A 22042-nucleotide genomic window follows, 5' to 3' on the forward strand; every position below is an offset into this window, starting at 1 on the left:
CTTCTTGCTCTTTAAAATCTTAATCATTCTCCTGCACTTTTGAATTCTTCAAGATCATAACAGAAATCAAAATAATAAATAAAAATTTAATTATCTTTAACTAATCTAATAAAATAAAATGGATTATTTTCAAAGCCTGTTAGATCAGAAACATCTTTGCCAGAAGTCTACAATTAAGTTTGTACCCTCTTAGATGATTTTATATTAGTATGATGCTAACAGAATTTATTTTATTGATAATATATAATTTTACCAGATAAGCTATATTAAATTTCTTTTACAGAATAACTGTTTAGTAAATAGGGGAAGTACTATTTCGTGCTCCAAATCTTTTTTGAAAATTGACTCATTAATTATTCTGAACTCTAAATCAATAGCAATTCTAGAAAATTTAAAAAGGCATATGAACTAGATACAAATTTCCAAAGAAATACTTTCTATACTATGAACTATCTTTAAATCAAAAGAAAAAATAAAAGGAAATATCTCTAGAATTAGGTAAAGAGCAAATTTCAAAACAAATTTCTGTCACTAAATATTATATGATCCAGCTAAAGCAGTTCAAAAATTTCAATTAAATCATCAATTAAAGGATTTTCATGATCAAAAAGTTTTTAACAATATGGGGGAAATATACATATAGAAAACATTAAGCGGAGTCATTGTATTAAGAATTTAAAAACCTAATGCCATGTTAATTTCAATCTAATGTTATAAATTAACAACAAAATATTCAATTGTTTTAACAACATGATTAAGAAGCTTTAAACCAGTAACACACTAAATACAATGAGAAAATAAAGCCCTTAAAATATTTGCAAAATATAACTATTATACTATTTAATTGTAATTATAAAGGATATCATTACAGGTTTTTAGAGATGCACAAAATTTTTCACAACACTATTTAGATTTATTTCTATGGACAAAAAATTATAATATGAATGCTAAATGTCTTTGAAAAGCATTTACAATAAAAACATATATAACATGAAAAGACTTTGCACATAAAGTAGAATATAGTAGAAAAAATAGAAAATTACTCTATATGTGATTAATAATTTAGTTTCTTGAAGTTTAATGATAAAGAAACTTGCCTTTCTATTCAAAATTACTCCAATGCATATTCAACAACATAAAGGTTAAACAATTAGTACAGGTATATTACTATTCTAAAATCCATTTATAGTCAATGCTTTTTCATAATTATACAATCTACATTCCACATTTTAACAGCTATATTAAGTATTTTTTTTTCATTATATTCTCTAAACATATTTTTGATTTTAAAAAAAATATTCACTTTACTTTTCACATAGAATAAATATATATTTCGTCTAAATCATGCTCATTCATTATTATTATGACATAAATCCAAAATTTTTGTTAATGCCTAATTATTAGTAAATCCAAATAGAATTTATTTTAATAATTAAAAAAAATACAAAATTGAAATCCATTAAAAAATACCTTTGTAGGATGAAAAAATTTAAATACTTAAAAGAATTGATTTTAATTTCATAAATAGTGATATGTAATAAGCAATTCTGTGAATTATAACAATAATCAACTTTAGTGAGTTTGAAAGAGAACATTATAAAGTCGTTTCAATTTTTGTATTAAAAAATATTTAATCCATTTTTGAAATAAAGTAAAGATATACCATTGCTTATTTTTCTCTTATTTTTAATTTAAGGACTAATACATTTGTTGTTGTTGTTAATGCAGTATATGGAAAAAAGCATCACCATTCTAGAATTATATTCAGCAATCTGAACATTAAAATAAAGGATGTCATTCTCAATTAATAAAAAAGTAATTAAATTAAGTGATTTAAAAGAAAAATATCAGAGTTCTTGCAAATTAGAAAAACTGCAAGAATAATTTATAAACATAAATTGTTAACTATTTTAAGAAACATTTAAGAAAAAAAAAATTTTTTTTTTAAGAATATTCTTCTCATCATCGATGTGATTTGATATTTAATTAAAAAAAGAATTTTGAAAAACTTATAAAATAGTTTGACAATATAATTAATAATTTTACAGTTTTATTTAGTCTTACATTTCACATGTCTATCATTTAAAAAAGATGAGTCCTCATATATATTATGTCTTAACCTATAAATTTTAGAGTAACTTTTATATAAGTTCCACTCTTAAGAAAAAATATTAAATTTTCACCCTAAACTTTAAAATGAAAAACAAATTTTTAAGAAGCATCGATTCTTTTAATAATTTATTTATTTATACGATAATCGAACGTAAACAAAATATCATTTAAAATAAGACACTGAATGTCACAGATCATGGTTATTACAGTTCGTAAATGACCGGAAACACCTGTCAAATATCAAGAAGGCAACCAAGCACGCTTCAGAACAATGTAAACAGAGTTCGCATCTTTACCCATATAAAACGAACAAAAAATAAGCTCATATGTGCGTTTTTTATAAGAAGGCTCAAGAACTGCATGCTTAATAAAACTATGAAATGATCGTTAACATAAAAGGAATATTTTTAGAAAATACACATCAAAATAGTGAGGATTTTACCTAGATGTAAAAGCGACCGTATAAATTTTCACTATTCTTCCCGGATATATCGTTTGTTTACGCGCATGCTGAATCCAAAACATAATCAACAAAACACAACTCACCTCGTACGCTGTATAAAATTAAAATCCAAGATCGTATCGGCAAAAGAGAATAATCCGGACATCGGCATTAAATACGCAGTTTTCAACTTATTTGCGGCATCGTGGTATCAATCACAATAAGAAAACACAATTCAGCGTGAAGTTAACTTATTCTTCAGAGAAAAAGATCGCACGAACTCGAGCGCGTCACAAGCTTTGTTGATCCGAATCTTCGATAAGGGATGAGACCTCCAACACACAAACAACCGTTGCGACGAGGCTTGATAATATGCACACAGCACTAGAGGGAAAAAATTGTGCCTCCCGAAATCGCCTAAATCGATACAAAGCACTGGTAGGTCATCGTCCATCCAGCACAGAAACCAGTTTCAGTTTAATATGAAAGTTGGCGGGCCGTAGAAAGCCGACGAGGTCCGTGAAGCGCGAAGTGCCGATTGCAGCTCCATCTCTTGAGCGCACAATTAAACTATTTATTCTTTCATCATTAAATACATGCTTTTTTTCTTTTTAAATTACAGCCAGTAATTTAAAAAGAAATAACAGGGTTATTGACGTGCTATCAGTAACTTCGGAAATATGAAGAAAATAAAGGAAAATTTTAAAAATGTTTTTTACTAAAAAAAAAGAATTTCTAGGCTCCACACCCCTCTATACAAGTAAATTTTCCCTAAAATTGAAGACAAAATTGCAGAATTCCTAATTACTTTCTTCTGATTATTTTTCTTATTTAAACTGCTAATTATTTTACTAATTCTAATAATTATTTTTCTTATTTAAATTATTTTTCTACTAAATATTTTTCAAAATTATTACAAATTATTTAATTATTACTACTAATTATTTTTCAAAATTATTACAAAAAAAGAAAAAAATACGATGATAATTTTCTATAAAAAATATAATTTTAAAAATAATTATCTTACTATTTTAAACATGAAAAAGTCATTCCTTTAACTTGTTTTCTATTAATTTGACACTATTTAATGCATTTGAGATAGAAAGCATTAAAGAGTATCAAACAATTACGCGTTTGTGAGTGAAAAGTAGCATATATTTTAGAAGATAAAGCTCTTGGAATTACATTGCCTAGAAATAATCGCCACATTTAATTTCTTAAAAGTAACACTCATAAAATATTATCAATTAAATCGGATTCTATTTCATTATTTTATAATTTTTAAAATGTTTGACGCCTTATAATTTAAAAAAATCTCCGATCATATCATTAAACATTATTTAGATTATGTTCAGAAATGTTTTGTAATTTTTTTCTCCTTTCTTTTTCATTTACTATTTGTTTAAAATTACCTATAAATTTCAGTGTGTGTGCGTATTTGTATGTGATACACTGAAACCAACTTTTAAGAAAACAACCTGGATTTAAACATTTTGCTGTTTCAGTTTGTTAAAATTTGCTAATTAAAATTAGTAATGATTAACTTATAAGCCGATTTTTCAAAAATACTTGATTTTAAAAATTCAAAAAGGAAATGGGGGCCCGGAGATTCACATTGCCGAAGGGCCCCTGGAAGGCTTAATCTGGACCTGTATAATTCTTGATCTAATAATGGTAGGTCTAATAACCATACAAATACTGTTATCATATATGCTGATAAGCTTCATTAAGCGTATATGTCGAAATTTACAAATTACATGACAATCCTTAAATATTACCAGGCTAAACCGATATATGAATCTCTAATACTAAAACAAAATTAAAATTATTGCTTTTCTAAGCCTAATAATAGTCATATTCTTATTTACTATTTAAAATGATCAGTAAAATCGGATCACATCATTATTTACTATTTCTATGTTATCAATTAAGATTTTTCAGAAATGCGAAATAAATTATGAAGAGAATTATTGTTTGTAATTTGTTGTTGTTGTTGTTTCTTATGGCACTTGCCATGGACAAGCCCGCTGTTCCGAAGACAGCGATTTTAAGCCGGTGGGGGAGTGTCTCTTGTTTTTATAGTAGTGCCATCTAGGGCCAAGAGAACGACTTAGCTACACACACATCACAACCCTCTTTTCATTCACTCATCCACAGATCGTAATTTAGACCTGAATCAGAGAACGATCACCTCTGAACCAGTACCCCCAGTGGTATTACTCTCGACATGGAGGACTTTGTGACCACTGTTTGTAATTTGATACAGATATTTGAAAATAACGCGTAGGTATATGCAATGACATTAAATCTGCAAATTCGATTTCCGGCATAAGCATGTTGCTATCTGCTATGCTTATGTCGGTACCATGCTGCTCTTACGGTATTGCAGGTGTCGTCCTAGTCATCTGACCGCGGTTCAAAATTACGAGGTCCGCCCCAAAATAGCCCTAGTGTTGCTTCAAACGGGACGTTAATATAACCAAACCAAACCTTACGGTATTGCCCATTTTCTTAAATTTATTTAAGCATAATTTGATCCTAATTTCGGAAGGAGAAAAGCTTTAAAAAGAATATGCATTGCTGTCCAATTCTTAATTTGATTTATACTCATCGAAGTTAAATATCATAATAAAAATAAATTATAATTTTTTTTTCTGTCTCCATATGGGACCAATCCTGTTTTCTTCATGTATGATATCTTCTTTATATTAACAAGATTCAATGAAACATGTATAAACAAATCAAATCAAGCAAAAAAATTATTTAATTCCGAAGGAATATATATATATATATATATATAATGATATCTCTTAATCTAATTTAAATCTTAATTAATTTCCAATTTTCATCATAATTTAACCCTATTACCTTAATTCTAAAATTTTATTTCCTGAACCAATGCCCACTTTTTATTTAATTAATTCTAACACACGCTGTATAAAACTGCAAGTCTCAGCAGGCTCTTACGCTACGAGTGATGGGATAGAAATCCTTAATGCTTATGCCATTCTTTTAAAGATACCTAAATTTCCCTTTCCTAAGTCTACATGTGTCAAAGAAATCTCTATCCAAATCTCATTATAAAATCAGCGAGGGAAAAATTTCTGTCTTTTTTGCTCTTCTGCTCTAGTGTTACGTTGTAGATTGATGTGTTTCGAACCGCTTATTCTTTGTATACGTGAAACATGCCTCCCGGTATGGAAAGTTAAAAACTCAAAAGTTACTTTTATTAGGCCACGCATCTACTAAAGTATGTTTTACACACACATATTTTAGCAGTTGCTTGGCCAAATAGAAGAAACTTTTGAAATTATTTTTAACTTCGATTTATTTCTCTACAGGAAGCATTTTATGCAAAAGAAGCGATAATAAAACTGATGTTCGTTTGCATCGCGATACAAGATCCGAAATGTCCAATATTTTTCTTTTCAGTGGTTTTGCAATGAGATTATGATAGGGATTTCTTTGACACGTATAGTCGTAGGAAAGGGAAATTTAGGTATCGTTAGAAGAATCGCATAAGCATTAAGGATTTTTATCCAGCACTCGTAGAGTAAGAACCTGCTGAGACTTGTAGTTTTAAAGAGCTTGTTTTAGAATTAATGAAATAAAAAAGTGGGAATTGGGCCAGGAAATAAAAGAACATTTTAGAATGTATATATATATATATATGTGTGTGTGTGTGTGTGTGTCTAATGATATCTATATATATATATATATATATATATATATATATATATATATATATATATATATATATATATATATATATATATATATATATATATATATATATATATATATATATATATATATATATATATATATATATATATATATATATATATATTAGAAATGTCAGGACTATCTCAATTAGAAAAGTTTATGTACACAGTAAATAAAACCTATGTAAGACAATTGAAACAATGCCAGATAATTTGGCGGCATCATTGACTTAATTAATTGTTTGTTATGCCATAAGGACTAATACTGATCATTTTGCTTCAGACGTATATCAGCTTCCATGGACATGAAGTTATTTCTAAATAATGTGCCCGAAACAAGTATAACTATTACTCCAGGGGGACCAGTTAGTCGCCTAAATCGTCTATATAAATAAGTCAGTGTGGCTATATATGCACATATGATTTACATTTTCTCCTTATTAATTGGGATGAATTCAAGCAAACTTTGAATATATAAACAGAAGAAAAAATACCGTCAAATTTTCAAAGTGCAAAAGTTAATTAATTATTCAGTTAATTAAAAATTAACCGAAATTTTACCATTTTTTCCACAGAATTTCGAAGTAAATTATAAGAATTATTTTTATCTATCTAAAATTCGAAATTTTATCCTTTCAATAATATCGATGTCATTTTCTTCAATTTTTAATGTTTTTCCAAGATTTAATCTATTTACTTATAATAAAGCTCAATGTGTGTGTGTGTGTTGGCGCTCTACAGGCCAGGTTATTTGACATACAGCTACCAAATTTGGTACATGTATATTTGGTACAAAGGCGGCTAGTAAATAATTCAATAGATGCAGACGATTTTGAAATAAGGGAAATGATAGACACTCCGTTGCTAGGCAACGATGTGACTTTGAAGTACTCTCAGAATTTTCTGCTTTATTTTTTAAAATATTTTTGGAAAGGTCTTTATTTATTAATTTTAAAAGAATTCTTAAGCTTATTTATTAAAAATAAAACTGAACATGGCAAAAAAAAGTTTGTATACTACTTTATTTCATTTAAAATAAGCTTTTATTTTAAAATTAATTTATTTAAAATCTTTCATCTACATACAATTTGGGGGAAATAAGCACCTTTTTAACATCATAATTAAAAAGATTCTTAATTTTTCGCATAAGCCACATAAATGAAATCTTGCTTACATAACACATAAGCGAAGTTTTAATAAATCTTTTGTGACTATTAATTTAACGCTACGATTTAGAATTAATAAATAAAATAAAAGTATCATCCCCAATACAAGTTGGGTATTTCAGCTAATCTTTTTGTAAAACAAAACAAAATATACTATAAAGACATTTTTATATATTTAATTTACAACAGAACAGTTCTTGTAAAGTTAGAAGCAAAAAGTTTAAAGAAAAAGTGAATATGTATTAAAAGGAAAGTTAGAAGTAAAAGTAAAATTCTTATAAAGTTAAAAGCAAAAGGAGACACTCAAGTAAAAAATTTTCCAAGTAAAATTTTTATGATAAAAGTGAATTAAACGAAAAATATCTCGAATAGCGTAATTATCGAACGTTAATATTCTTTCACTAACAAGAAAAAGACGGTATCTTAGACGAAATTCCCTGAAAAAAGAACGGAAATCCGCTCATCAGCGGAAATTTCAATATGCTTTACTCGTTCTAATGTAAAAAGAAAAAAAAAAAAAAAACTTATTCATAAAAAGTCTTAAAATTAATATATGAATGAAACATTGCAAAGTATTTCAAGGACAAAAAGTAAATTAGGAGATATAAATATCACATCTTATTATAGTTATTATTAAATTTTTGATCATTTTATTAGATACAAACAATTTGTATAGGACTTTAGATACATAAAAAGACTCTTTGTTTATATATATATATATATATATAATTTAAACTTTATTAATTTCAAAAGTTCTATCGTAAATTAGCTCATATTAACTTCATTCTAGAATATTCTCTTATTTCCTGATCCCATTCCACTTTTTCTATTTAATTAATGCAACAAAAGCCCTGTAAAAATGCTTTAGTCAGTGATTCCCACACTCCGAATGAAGGAATAAAATACTGCCCAGCTAAGGATATTCTTTTTAAAGATCCTTTACTTGTGATTGACACGTGAAGGAAATCCCTATTAAAATCTCACAGTATATTCACAGAGATACAATTTTCATCAGCTTTTTCCCATTTCGTGTTGTGTTGTTCTATGCTGTGCTCGTCGCTTCTGCTTGTGCAAAAAATCATGTCTCCCGGGATGGAAATAAAACGAAGTTAAAAAATCGAAAGTGTCTTCACTGTCTTCGAAACTGCTTTCTGCTTCAAAAATTATATGCTTACTAATATATATATTATTACGGAACTATAGTTCCACTACTCAGTCTATAAAGTCACTGGGTTCGCTTGTAGTGGGTGTATGGTGTGAAAACACAATCAGCAGGCTTCAGTAGAAAGCAACATTTATTAAACACGAAGACATTAATACAAAGACTACAAATACACAGCCGAAACGAACACAGGACAGCGCAACAAACATAGCCCACAAGTAGTAATAAACCACAGCACACAAAACGGCCAGACAGAATTCAGCAGAAGGAGGGATTTCTCGTAGCTTCACTCTAAGGCCTCCCAAAACGTCTGCAATTCACCACTGTCTTCTAGCTTTAGCTGTATCCAACTGCCTACTCACTATTACACGACTGGCTACTCCACACAAGACACGATGCTGTTTCTACAATAAATGCCAGGACTCGGCACACAGCCCAGTTCAGCAATCACTTCAGCTCCACACAAACCTGTTCTTCGCTGGACTATTCCACCGTTTCTTCGATATCCTCTCGAAGACTCCATACTTGACTACGACTGACTGACTGACTGCAGCTTAAGACTGTAGGACTTTTATAGTTCCCGGTAGGGCGGCAGAGGAGGTTCTGGACCAATCAGGTATATCACGATTCCTATTGGCTCAAATGCTAAAATTCTCCAGTTTCCAGAAAATATCTATTTTGTCACCAAAGTCGCCAAGTTTGTCGCCATCTGTATACCAAATATGAAATATGTATACCAAATCTTATCTGTCTAGCTCTTTTCATTTTTTAATTATCTTGTTAACTTATATTCGAATAGTCGGACAGACGGACTTTCTCAGAACAGATTTTTACTCAACATTTAATAGAAATCTGAAAATTTGGTGTAAAGACCGTAAATCAAATTTCAATAGTCTAACGAAAAGCGTTTTTTAATTACCTTTGTCACAATCAGACAGACGGACATTTTCCAAAAATGTGTTTTTCAAATTCAGGGAGGTAGGAAACCAGGCGATTCACTAAAATCTCGAGTTCGAATTTTTTGAAGATTACTATATTTTCTGTATACAACTATAAGAGAAAGTAAAAATTCGAACCTGCTTAAAAACAAATGCAGTTCTGCTTTTAAAAAAATTCAGCAGTATTGTTCATTTCAACCCAAAATTCTTTCTCCTTGTTCTTGGCATGCTTCTTTCTAACTCTACCACTGTTCCATTTTCTCATCCAATTCTCCCATTTTGTTGAGGAATATATATACATGATTTTTCATGTCTCATTCCCTTTTCTTTTAAACAGTCCACAACAGCTTTGTTGACTTCTAAACCGCGATCAGTTATCAAAACTTTAATTTTGTTGCCTGTAATATTTTCCATTTGCTTCAAAACTTCTTTTATTTTAAGTTTTTCTTCAGATTTTCTTTTTAAAAAGAAAGTGCCTTTCTTATAGTTTTTTTTTTTTTTTTGCGTAATAGAAGAAACTATATTGCTTGTCCAATCGATAGTTTTAATGTAGGACCATAAACATCAGCATGGATTATTTCTCCAGGGCATTTAGCAGCCTTTTTACTTCGTCCAAACGATAAAGTATGTTATTTCCCAGAAACACATGCTTCACAAAAGAATTCTTCAAAATTTTTATATTCTATCCCTTAGTGTTTTTTTAAACATATTTTATTTGAGTTATTTTTTGGTATGTATATCAGATTTTTATCTTCAAAATTTCACATATGGTAATTTGTGTTTCATAAAAAAGAGAGAGAGAGAGAGAGAGAGTTCATAAAAAAAAGAAAGAAAGAGAAAACCGTACCTATGTATCAAATGTATTGCATTGATGGACAATAATTACAGAATATCGATCCTTGGGAACTAATCCTTGACCTCGATTAATATACAAGTATCAAATATATCAATAATTGACGCTTTATCACTTGCCTGCGGTTAATACAAATGGACCAAAACAGGGACATGTATTTTGGACAACTTTTTTCCCAACTGATTGAAAGCAACATTTGACATAGAACAACAACTACAGTTAAAAGATTATGTATCAAATTTTATTTATTTAAATCATTGGGTTTTTAAGTTGTCACTTTTATATGCATTTGTAAATAAATATCTAATACTTGGGCAGATTTGATGTAAAACATTCTAAAAATCTACACTTTAGGTACTAAAATTGTGAACCAAATTCCATTTACCAAGGTTGGTACGTTTTAAAGTTAATGTATTTACATACATGCAAAAGTACTGACACAAAAAATAGTCAATTTTTCGACAGAAAATTTATTTGCCAAGGTTGGTATGCTTTTGAATTATTGTGTTTACATACATGCAAAGGTACAGACCAAATAAATAGTCAACCTTTCAATGGAAAATTCATTTACCAAGGTTGCTACGCTTTTGAGTTATTGTGTTTACATACATGCAAAAGTACAGACCAAATAAATAGTCAACCTTTCAATGGAAAATTCATTTACCAAGGTTGCTACGCTTTTGAGTTATTGTGTTTACATACATGCAAAAGTACAGACCAAATAAATAGTCAACCTTTCAATGGAAAATTCATTTACCAAGGTTGCTACGCTTTTGAGTTATTGTGTTTACATACATGCAAAGGTACAGACACAAAAATTAATCAACCGTTCGACGGAAAATTCATTTACCAAGGTTAGTACGCTTTTGAATTATCGTGTTTACATACATGCAAAAGTACAGACCAAATAAATAGTCAACCTTTCAATTGAAAATTCATTTACCAAGGTTGGTACGCTTTTGAATTATTTTATTTACATACATGAAAAAGTACAGATCAAAAAACAGTCAATCCTTCTACGGATATGATTCCAAACTTGATATAGATCTACACTTTACATGTTAAACCCGTGAACCAAATTCTATATACTCAGATATCTATGTTTCGCAATTATCCTGCATTCTTATATTCGGATAGCCGGGGAGAAAGACTCCATTTGAAAAGATTTCGTTCAAAACTTGATAGACATACATAAATTTAGTATAAAACCACATGGCAACTTTCCTCCGATTGTCTAAAATAGTTTTAGATTTATCGTGTTCCTAGATATTATTCCAAAAATGTATTTTTCGGAATTAGGAAGGTCCGAAACGTGTATCCGGGAATAAAATCTCGAATTAGAACTTTTTTATTATTACAAAATTTTCTTTTTGTAACTTGGTGAACGAAAGAGTAAAAAAGTTATTGAGCTATGTAGATAAAATTTTGTATACAGATAAATCACCAAAATTGAAGATGCGAATTAAATTTTGAACTAAATCGGTCAAAGGGGTCGTTAGTTTCTAATCTGTATATTTTTCATGTTGTAGATGAATGCGATAACTTGAAAACGCCATGGCTTAAAATAAAATAAAATTTGGCATGTAATGTTGTGGCTGGCCATAACAGTCAATTTATTTTAAAATTTTGATTAAATAGGTTAAAAGGCAAGCTTCCATAATGTATACTCAGTTTTCTTCATTATATTACAACACACACACACGCACACACACACGCACACACACACACACACACATACACACACACATACACACACACACATACACACACACATACACACACACACATACACACACACAAACTATCCATTTATTGCGTCACTGCACGCGGAAGTAAGGAAAAAGCACTCTCTTCTGCTAATGTCCTGATCTTCGAAATTGCCGCTTCCCTTCCTGTCATAGCCAATCCCTTTTATACATTCAGGGATGCAGAGGAAGATAGAAGAAATACAGAAAGAATTAAAGAGAGTGTTCTTCCAAAAAAATTTCGTATTTTCTCTAATAATAGTCTCACCCTCCTTTCTCCGCGTAAAGCTCTGGGCACTGAATAAAGCCGTGAATCTATTGCGGCAATATGGAATTTGGACGTATTTTTTTTAACAGATGACTGACACCAAAATTTGACACAAAATTAAAATTGGAGTTATTAGAGAACATCTGGGAATTTATCGTTTTATTTCATTGCCTTTAAGAGTTATTGCGGTTTTAGTTACTGCGTTTTTAGTTATTGCGTTTTTAATAATTGCGTTTTTAGTTACTGCGTTTTTTATTATTGCATTTTTAGTTATTGTGTTTTTAATTAATTCCTTTTGAGAAAATATAGGCCGATATACAATCAGCCGTTCGGCAGATTCTGTTCAAAATTATTTGCAAATTATTTATATTTTATGGGCTAAACTTGTGCACCAAATTTTATCTATCTAGCTCTTTGTATTTTGTAGTTACCGCGTTCACAAACACTCGAACAGCCAATCAACCAGATTTTCTATGAAAGGATTTAATTCAAAATTTGAGATATCGACCAATTGGATAGTAATTCCACATATTAAATTTCAACCGTCTGATCCAAAGTGTTTTTGAGTTATCGTGTTCACAAAGAGAAAAATATAATGCCAAAAATGAGTTTTCAGATTCCAGCAGGTCTTGAACGTAAAGATTCGTCAAAAGCTCTCACTTTCGATTTTTTTTTAATGATTATAATATTATACTTCGTATACGATAATTTAGTGTAGTTTAATTTAGTTTAATTATAGTATCATCCCGTTTTAAAACAACACTAGGGCTATTTTGGGACGGACCTCGTCATTTTGAGCCGCAATCAGAGAACGAGGTTGACATCTGAGCTGATACCCCCTCCCCTCTCCAAACTTCCATACCACACTAGCAGGAGGGCGCCGTACACGAGAAAGTAAAACCGAAATGTTCGATTGTTTAGGTGTATAAGTAAGATGAGAGCAGAACATTCCCCTGGTTCATTTCATTGGCGAGATAACCCTGACCAGTATTAGCTTCAGGACCAAAACACATCGAATTCGAAAGTCAATATAATATTATGTGGGCTCAGTCCACAAAGCTCACGTCGAGTGGGAGTTTGGTAAAGAAGGGGCTGTCGGCTCTGGTATTGTTCTCGTAATTTGACCTTTATTCAAAATTCCGGTATCGCAAAAAAATAGCCTTCATAATGCTTCTAAACGGATTATAGCATCCATTGTTCTTTCAAATATAAATAAATTAAACACATTAATAAAAATTTATTAGAAAATTCATAAATTCAGCAAATCTCACAGATAAAATTTTATTTAAATATTTTCAAGTATAAAAGTAAAAATTTTTTTAAAAAAATGTTGATTCCATATTTTCTAACTATATATATATATATACAGGGTGGTCAAAAAAAAAAACTCCCCCTATATATGAAACCCTAGCGGCCTATCCGCTCAACCAATCGAACCAAAATTTCAGACATGGTTGTTTGAAGGTATGCGCTGGAAATTGTGATGATTCTAAACAACGCAGAAATCACGGTTACGGTTACAGTGAGAGAATTTTGAAATTTTCGAATGGCAACACCCACTTTTTCCTAGCGCAAATTGATCAGCGTATTGAGAAACCACAAATGGCGTTGGAACGATTAGCGTGTGACGAAAATTGCCGCCGTAAAGCATATGCATAGAAGAGCATTATAAAGGACTAATGACAACACAGAGAGGAAAGAGAAAAAAAGTTTTTATAGGAATGGAAAGTTATAATTACAGGTTTTCAACGTGTTCATCTTCGCAGGCGACAACGCAATAAAAACTTCCAATAAAAACTTTTTGGTTCGATTGGTTGAGCGGATAGGCCGCTAGGGTTTCATATATAGGGGAAGTTTTTTTTGACCACCCTGTGTATATATGCAAGTCATATTATGTTCAGTGAAAAAGTGATAAGAGATGCGTCAATCTACAATGTTATACAAGAACAAAAGAGCCCTTCTGTGATTTTACTATGGAATTCTGAGAGAGATTTCTTTGTTATAAGTAGACTTAGAAAAGAGAATCTTAGGTATTTTTAAAAGAATGTTGTAACCATTAGGGATTTTCAACATTTCGCTAGGAGCTTAAAAAAATGAACTATTATCAGTTTTTTAGAGCGTGTATTTATTAATAATGATTAATAAAAAGTAATAATGGATCAGGAAATAAGAAAACTCTTTACAATGGCTAAATTAAGATAAAATTAGGAAATTAGTTGAGTTTTAAATTAGATTAAAGATATCATTACATATATAGAGAGTTAGATTAAATAAAAAATATTAACGAAACTGAATATTAAATTTACAAGGACATTGCAATATTCTTACCTGTCCCATCTCATTATTGCAGAAGTAATTTTATGCTTACTCCCCCCAAAAAAAGTTAAGCCACAAATGCGAATATAATAGTCAAAATTAATTATATAATTAAAAATCTTATATAAATAATTATATCAAAAATAATTTTTTATATATACTGTTACGAAATTTCCGGGGTTCGTTTGGATAGTGGGAGTTATATGGTGTGGAGAACACTCAATCAGCAGGCGGCAGTAGAAAATAAAACGACGACGTTTATTTACACGAAGATACACAGGACAGCACAAAGACGACAACTATATACAGCATAGAAGACGATTATCTTAAGCCGAGACGTACAGCATACAACAAGACTTTACTGCAAACAGTAGCGCACAGCTTAGTTCAGCACTAGCTTAACTCCGTCGCTGCTCTGCTAATCCCTGGAAGACCAGTTCTTCACCGTCGATTCCGACTACTCTTCTCTGTCGATTCCGACTACGACTACTCTGGCAGCTGCGGCTGCCTCCTTTTATAGGTCTCAGGAGGCGGGGCTAGAAGCCTCTCAACCAATCAGGAACGTTCGAGGCGTATCTCGGTTCCTACTGGACGGATCGGGAAAATTCTCGTTGTTTCGGGTATAATCTATTTGGGCACCAAAGTCGCCAGATGGTCGCCAAGTTTGTCGCCAAGCTCTAGGACCTCCGACGCGACACCCAGACTCCGTCCAATGCAGATGACTGTAAAACATTCTTTCTTATGATGGAACCAACTATGCTGGGAAGCCGCATCACAGATTCGTAACAATACGCATAGATATATATGAAGTGACTAGAACATTCTCAGCAGAAAATATTGTTGAAATGAATGTTTAAATGAATAATATTTAGTAGTAAGTTTTATTGTTGAGTTGCATGATTGATAATGCTAATTGCTATTTTGCCAGTCATTTTGAAATTTTGCAGGAAACAGCTGTGACAAGTTATAAATGAAAAACGATTTTAGGTAGTTCTGAAAAAAATTCAGCAACTCATCTCTTCTATTGTTTCCTGAAGGTAAACAAAAAAAAAAACTTTTCTTTGAATGCTAATACGTAATTTTATTCGCAACTTTAAAAACTTATTGAAATTTTAAATTATATCCTTCTGTCTTGGGATTTTTCAGTAGAAGATATTTGTTATGAAATTATATGAACTTGTACTTATTGACACATAATTTCCTTGTGCTTAGGGCCGAGATGCAACAACAATCATATTTATGTTATTTTTTAAGGTATTTTCATAATAAATATAGGAAGCCTTAATCTAATTCAAAAGTAATCAATGCAGTCTACCTTCTAAGGTAATAATTTTTTTTGTTGTTGTTGAATGTTTTTTTTTTTAAATGGAAGAGATGTAAATCTTGCTTAGAAATTTTCAATGTTCTTGACTTATAAAAAAGTACTTTTGCTATTACTATCATTATTTCAAATTATTCATTTGTTTTAATAGAGAATTTATTAAAAAGGACATTTTTTTATATTAAAAAATTTACGTAAGACTTCAACCACGTTTCAATCAAATTTTCAGAGTTTATCCCACATATGTATCGCGAATTCCTAATTTATTATATGTAATTTCTCTTTAATTACATATTCACAATTTTATATTTATATACCTATAAATCTTGATGGAATGAAAAAAAACAAAACAAAAAACTGATGCCGCAGAGGTAGTTTTGAAAAATCGAGTTCCAATTTGGACTGCAGTACGACAGTTAGGATTAAACCGAGAAATATTGCATAGACTTTTATTGGGTGACTCATTCCGAAAAGATGGAATTCTATTTATTCTAACCGATGTTCTATTTGGACGGTAATCTCTAAAGGCAAAGGAATGTCTTCGTTCAGTATCTTGTCTTTGCCTGGTTGTTTAAGCAGTCGAAAATCAGATAAATGTACATTCCAGACACATACTCTGAAAAAGAAAGAAATAGAAAAACAACAAGCAATTAGACTGGCCAAAAGAAAAACAAAACTCCTGAAAAAGCTATGTTTCAGACTAAGGAATCCGAAGAACTATCAGACAGTGTAGATTCTACTGATTCCACGGAGAATAAAAGTTCTATAGTACAATTGAAAAGAGGGTTTAGTTTAACAAGATTGCAAGGCAGAAAAACGTATCATTTTTATGTGGCAGAAATAATAGGCATGAATGAGAAACAATATAGTAATCTAGAAACACGGCACATTCTCAAAGGTTTTTGTGTAATAAAAATGTTGTTTATAACATAGAGATTAATAATATTGTATTCAAATTATTTTAAAAAGTCTATAAGTACTTCAAAGGGACAATATATACAGCTGATGTTTGGAATCAATTTTTCAAGTCATAATGTTGATTAACTTATAAAAATATTTTTAATTTACTTATAATTTGACACATTGGAATTTGAAGAGTTATTATCGGATAAATAAATGTATTATGTGCTGTTGATATTTTATAAAATTAATATCTACTCATTACCAAGTAGAATCTGAATTTCAGAAAGTGGTCCTAGATATATTAATTATTGGCCATAGATACAACGAGATCTTGTACCTAAGAATCCATTTGAAGGAGGATTTTTATTAAAAAAAAACTTCCTATTAGATAAAATTATTTATTTCAAGTATTTATAATGATACCAATATAAAGTAATTACTGTAACTATGTGTGCATATTATTTAACAATTTCAAACAGGTCAATAACTCAATATTTCTACATTGATAAAAGTGGTCTTTGGTACAGGGAGCTTCAATACATACACGAAGTTTGTCAATAAAACTATATCACTGCTCATAATAAATAAAAATAGGAAACAGGTTTTAACAGATGGTCATAAATGCTATAATATATTTCATATGAAACCATTAAAAAGTATTTTGAACCTGCATATCAAAATTTAATATATATATATATGTGTGTGTGTGTGTGTGTGTGTGTGAGAGAGAGAGAGAGAGAGAGAGAGAGAGAGAAGAAACTCACTATGTCTTTTTACTTTCTAGTACACGTAGTATAGAGAAAGTATAGTAATTGTCGAAATATTCGAACTCGAGGAATCTCCACATTTTGGACCCCCCTGAGTTCAAAACACACATTTTTGGAGAATGTCCGTCTGTCTGTGACAAAAATAACTCAAAAGCAATTTGAACTAAACGGTTGAAATTTGGTATGAGATCTTTACATTAAATTTGCAGGTTTCTATCAAATTTTTGAGAGAACTCTGTTCAGAGGAAGTCCGTCTGTCTTGTTATCTGAATTAAATTAATACTATATATACAAAACGAAGAGAACTAGATATCTATTTATTTAGATATCTATCGATTTAACATCTATAGAATAGACACCTGTCAAATTTTGAGCCAAATCTAACTACAGGTTGACTGTCTGTCGGTCTGTACTTTCAGAAACATGTAAACGCGATAATTCAAAAACGCAGTGGCTTAAATTTATCAAATTTGGTACAGGATTTTGTGACTGCATATGCAGTTTTGTGTCACATTTTCGTTTCAATCGGCTAGGAAAAACGCGTCTAAAACACAAATTTGATTTTTTAATACTATTAATGCATGCCAAGAATTAATCACGAAATAACTCGCCAAGGATCACGCGATAGATTCAGTAAAAAGGCAAAATTCAAGCCAAAAGTTAATATTTCGTAACTACTGTACGTTAATGCCATGTAAGACGTTCTCTGTCATAACAAGTTTATTAGAGAGTATACGAGAAAGTTTTGGGGTGATATCGCCAATTGGCTATTAAAATTGTTTCAGTTAATTACAGTTTTAAAAGCTAATCTATGGGCTTTTGGCTTTCTAAATTTAATCACACGTTCTCATAATTTGTGAGAAAAAAATAGAAAGAAACGAAAAGGTTATTTTACCAGACATTATTCAAACTCATCAATCTGCATAAAATTGAAAATGGGGTTGCAGAGCGAGAAATGAAAGTTTCATACATATTCAATGAATTCCACACAAAGCCGGAAGATGAAACCGCCAAATATAAAATACTTCAGCCAGTGGCATTTCCAGTGTGACCTATATCCGTGCGAAAATTTAATAAATATTCATGCCACCTGAGAAAATATACATAAAAGAATGGTATAAAGCGGTATTTTAATACATTTTTGGAATTTTTGAAAAGTCCACTGTCGATTCTTTAGAATAAATCGATTTTAATTTCTTTTGACCTATCAGTTCAGCCTATTCAATAATAAAGGCTCTATTTTATTTTAATGATTTATCATCTCTTGAAAAATCCCATCATCTATTTGGAAATTTCACTATCCCACTCACATACAATGTCTGCGGGTTATCATTAAAAAATTGCTCAAAGTATTATTTATAGTCTACTGGAGAATTGAAATTTTTCCTATTAGTGAATTAGGTAAAAAGTGGAACAGATGCAAATTCAGAGGAGCTAAGTCGGGGTGATACGTACGATGGGATGAGAGAGTTCAGCAAAGTTCCAATAACTTCCGATGGTGTTCAAAGATACAAAAAGCAGTAGTCTTTAAATTGGGTTCCGTGAGATGTTCTTAAGAATATCGTGTGTAAGAAAAAACAGAATCTCTTCAATATTCGAAACGCCGATTTATCGAAAGCTTCTTGGTGAATACGAAATAATCTGCAAATAGTATATGCAGAGATTGATTTTGATTGTTTGTATTAAAAAAATGTAAATACATCCTGGTCAAAATACGATGATGTAAGAAGTGATACAAAAGTAGCACGGTTTATACACTATTGTAAAATAGATAAATAAAATAACATTATGCAAATTTCAATTAAACTGTATGTCGTTTCTTTATTTTCATTACTACTATATATTTTCACTATGTATCCATATAATATAACTAGAAAAGGAAGTAGGAAGTGTAACAACAGAGGTTACACTGCAAAATTATCAAGCTTAGAATTAACACTGTGCGGATCAAAATGACATGAAGAGAAAAAGAAGTGCAGAAAACGTATCTCATGAAACAATAGAAAGGCCTAACAAAGAAATATAGAAATAAATGTTATCCTTTTTATTGCATATTACTTTTGCAGGAAAAAAAACGCCAAAAGAGATAGCATCGGGTTTCTGGAGCGATAACATAAACTCAAATAAAAAAAAAAAATTATATATATATATATATGAGCATTTTGCTTAAGTAAGGAGAATTTTTTTAAAAAATACATAGTACAAAAAATGAAGAGTAAAAAAATGAAAGAAAATATTAGAAATTATAATAATGATCATACGATACTTTGAAGATTTCAAAATTCCCCAAAAGATCCGTACGTATTGTTTCCAAAAACTTAGCGAAAAAACATACACAAGCAAAAAGATTGCTTAAAGAAAATAGAAGCATGATTCTGGCATTTCTTGATTCAACTAAAAGATATTAGCGAAGAGGGAAAATATATGAATTCTTGTATCAAACATTTATTTAGAATAAATAAATCCTAGATAATAATGGTTGTCAATATTTTACATCTACATAGATTAATATAACTTCGAATATTAATAACACAAAATTAATGCTTTCGTTTACGTAACACGTGGTGCGATCAGAAAATAAATAAATCAATCAGCGGGATACTGTAGTGAAAGCTTATAAGCCAGTTAACAGCTACGCTACATGAGCAATTGCTTTTGTATCGTGGTCATGTTACTGGGCTGCGAACCACAAGGTCCCAGGTTCTACCCTCACTCAATTCGATTCGCCACAATACTTTGCCCGAAATTTTCTCACATACTTTTTTAAAAAGGTATAATCGTTCCTTTTCTTGCACGAATGAGTATTTACACTTTTAGTTTTGGAGTCCCGCATGCATGTGTTCTGTCCTTTTGATTCATTTTTGACGCCCTTTTTGTTTCGACCAACTGAAATCAGGATTCGACACACAGAATTTCAAGGGGGGGGGGAAACATATGCCGAAATTTATTCATTCAAATCGTTGCTTTTTTGAGTTACCGCAGTTGCATGTATGAGAAGGTAAAGACTGACAGACCCTTTGATAGATTTCATTCGAAATTTTATATGGATCAACACTTTAGATTCTAAAAAGTGCATCAAATTTTATTTATCTAAGCCATTGAGTTTTTCAATTATCATATTTAATGTGTGGCGGATTGTTATGAGCGAGGATAGAATCTGAGACCTTGTGGTTCTCAGCCCAGTAACATGACCACAATGCAAAAGCAATTGCCCGGGTAGCGTAGTTGTTAACTGGCTTATAAGCGTTCACCACAGACTCTCCCTCCAGTGAGTCGGAGGTGAGACGAATGGTATGACTGTTGAGTGGTGATGTATTAGCTGTTGATTCTAATGCGCCTGTACCCATTTGAGTAGCACCAAGCGGTATGGCGAGCGTTGTATGGGTGAGTGGTTGCTGATGCTGTGTCAAGTGAGTCTAACGACTTTGAGTTGCTGTGGGTAGATGGCGCCACAACAGCTGTACGAAGGTTGACGGTTCATCGTCCGAGGTCACCAATGTGGCGAATTGTGACGTGCGAGGATAGAACTAGGGACCTTGTGGTTCGCAGCCCAGTAACATGACCACGATACAAAAGCAATTGCCCGGGTAGCGTAACTGTTAACTGGCTTATAAGCTTTCACTACAAATGTATGCAAAAGTACAGACAGTCAACCCTTCGACTGATTTAGTTTATTTTAGCTAGTTTAGTGATCTATTCTTTCAAGGCTAAATGAACATACCTGACTAAGTTTTTATGCTTGGTATTCATCGAGTTCATCTATTCTGAAACAGTCAGATAATCTTCCTGTGGATGTTGGTTGGTTTGGCTCCCTTTCTCTTACAGTTTGTTAGAAATATATTAATTTGGTCGTAATACCTTATGCCAAATTTCTTTCGACAATCTCAAGATATTTTTGTGTTAACGTGTTCACAAACAGTTACCGACATAATTCCAAAAATGCATTTTTCCTATTCATGGTAATCTAAAACGCAGTAATTCGTTTACTGGATTAAAATTTTCCGACTGTTTTTCTGTAGTTTATCAAAAGATCAAAAAATAAAACAGTCATTTTTGTTTCTTCTTTTAAATAAAAGAGACTCATTAAAGCTGAAAATCATGACAGTAATATGAGTTGGGTCTTAGTTCAGCCGCATTTCCCATAGAACATAAAAGCAGAACCATTTTCGTTAATAATGCCGATCAACTTGACTTAAAAAAAACAAAAAAAACCCACCTTTTTTTCGGGGGGGGGGGGGATTACATTATATATATAGATATAACGATTGATTTTTACCCTTCATTTCCGAATGTTAATATAACCAACTTTATCGTTCCTGAATTG

At 30.9% G+C, this 22042-nt stretch overlaps 1 protein-coding gene across 1 annotated transcript in view; it reads right to left on the reverse strand.

The window, feature by feature from the left end:
• The window catches only part of LOC129965729 (insulin-like peptide receptor), a 213725-nt gene extending 210701 nt beyond the window's left edge, over positions 1–3024 (reverse strand). Inside the window, exon 1 of the mRNA XM_056079856.1 lies at positions 2659–3024. The gene's annotated coding sequence lies outside the window, so the exon portion shown is untranslated. The remainder of the gene's footprint in view (positions 1–2658) is intronic.
• Positions 3025–22042: the final 19018 nt, after the last annotated feature.

Source organism: Argiope bruennichi, chromosome 4 (assembly GCF_947563725.1).
Source record: "Argiope bruennichi chromosome 4, qqArgBrue1.1, whole genome shotgun sequence".
NCBI lineage: Eukaryota > Metazoa > Arthropoda > Arachnida > Araneae > Araneidae > Argiope > Argiope bruennichi.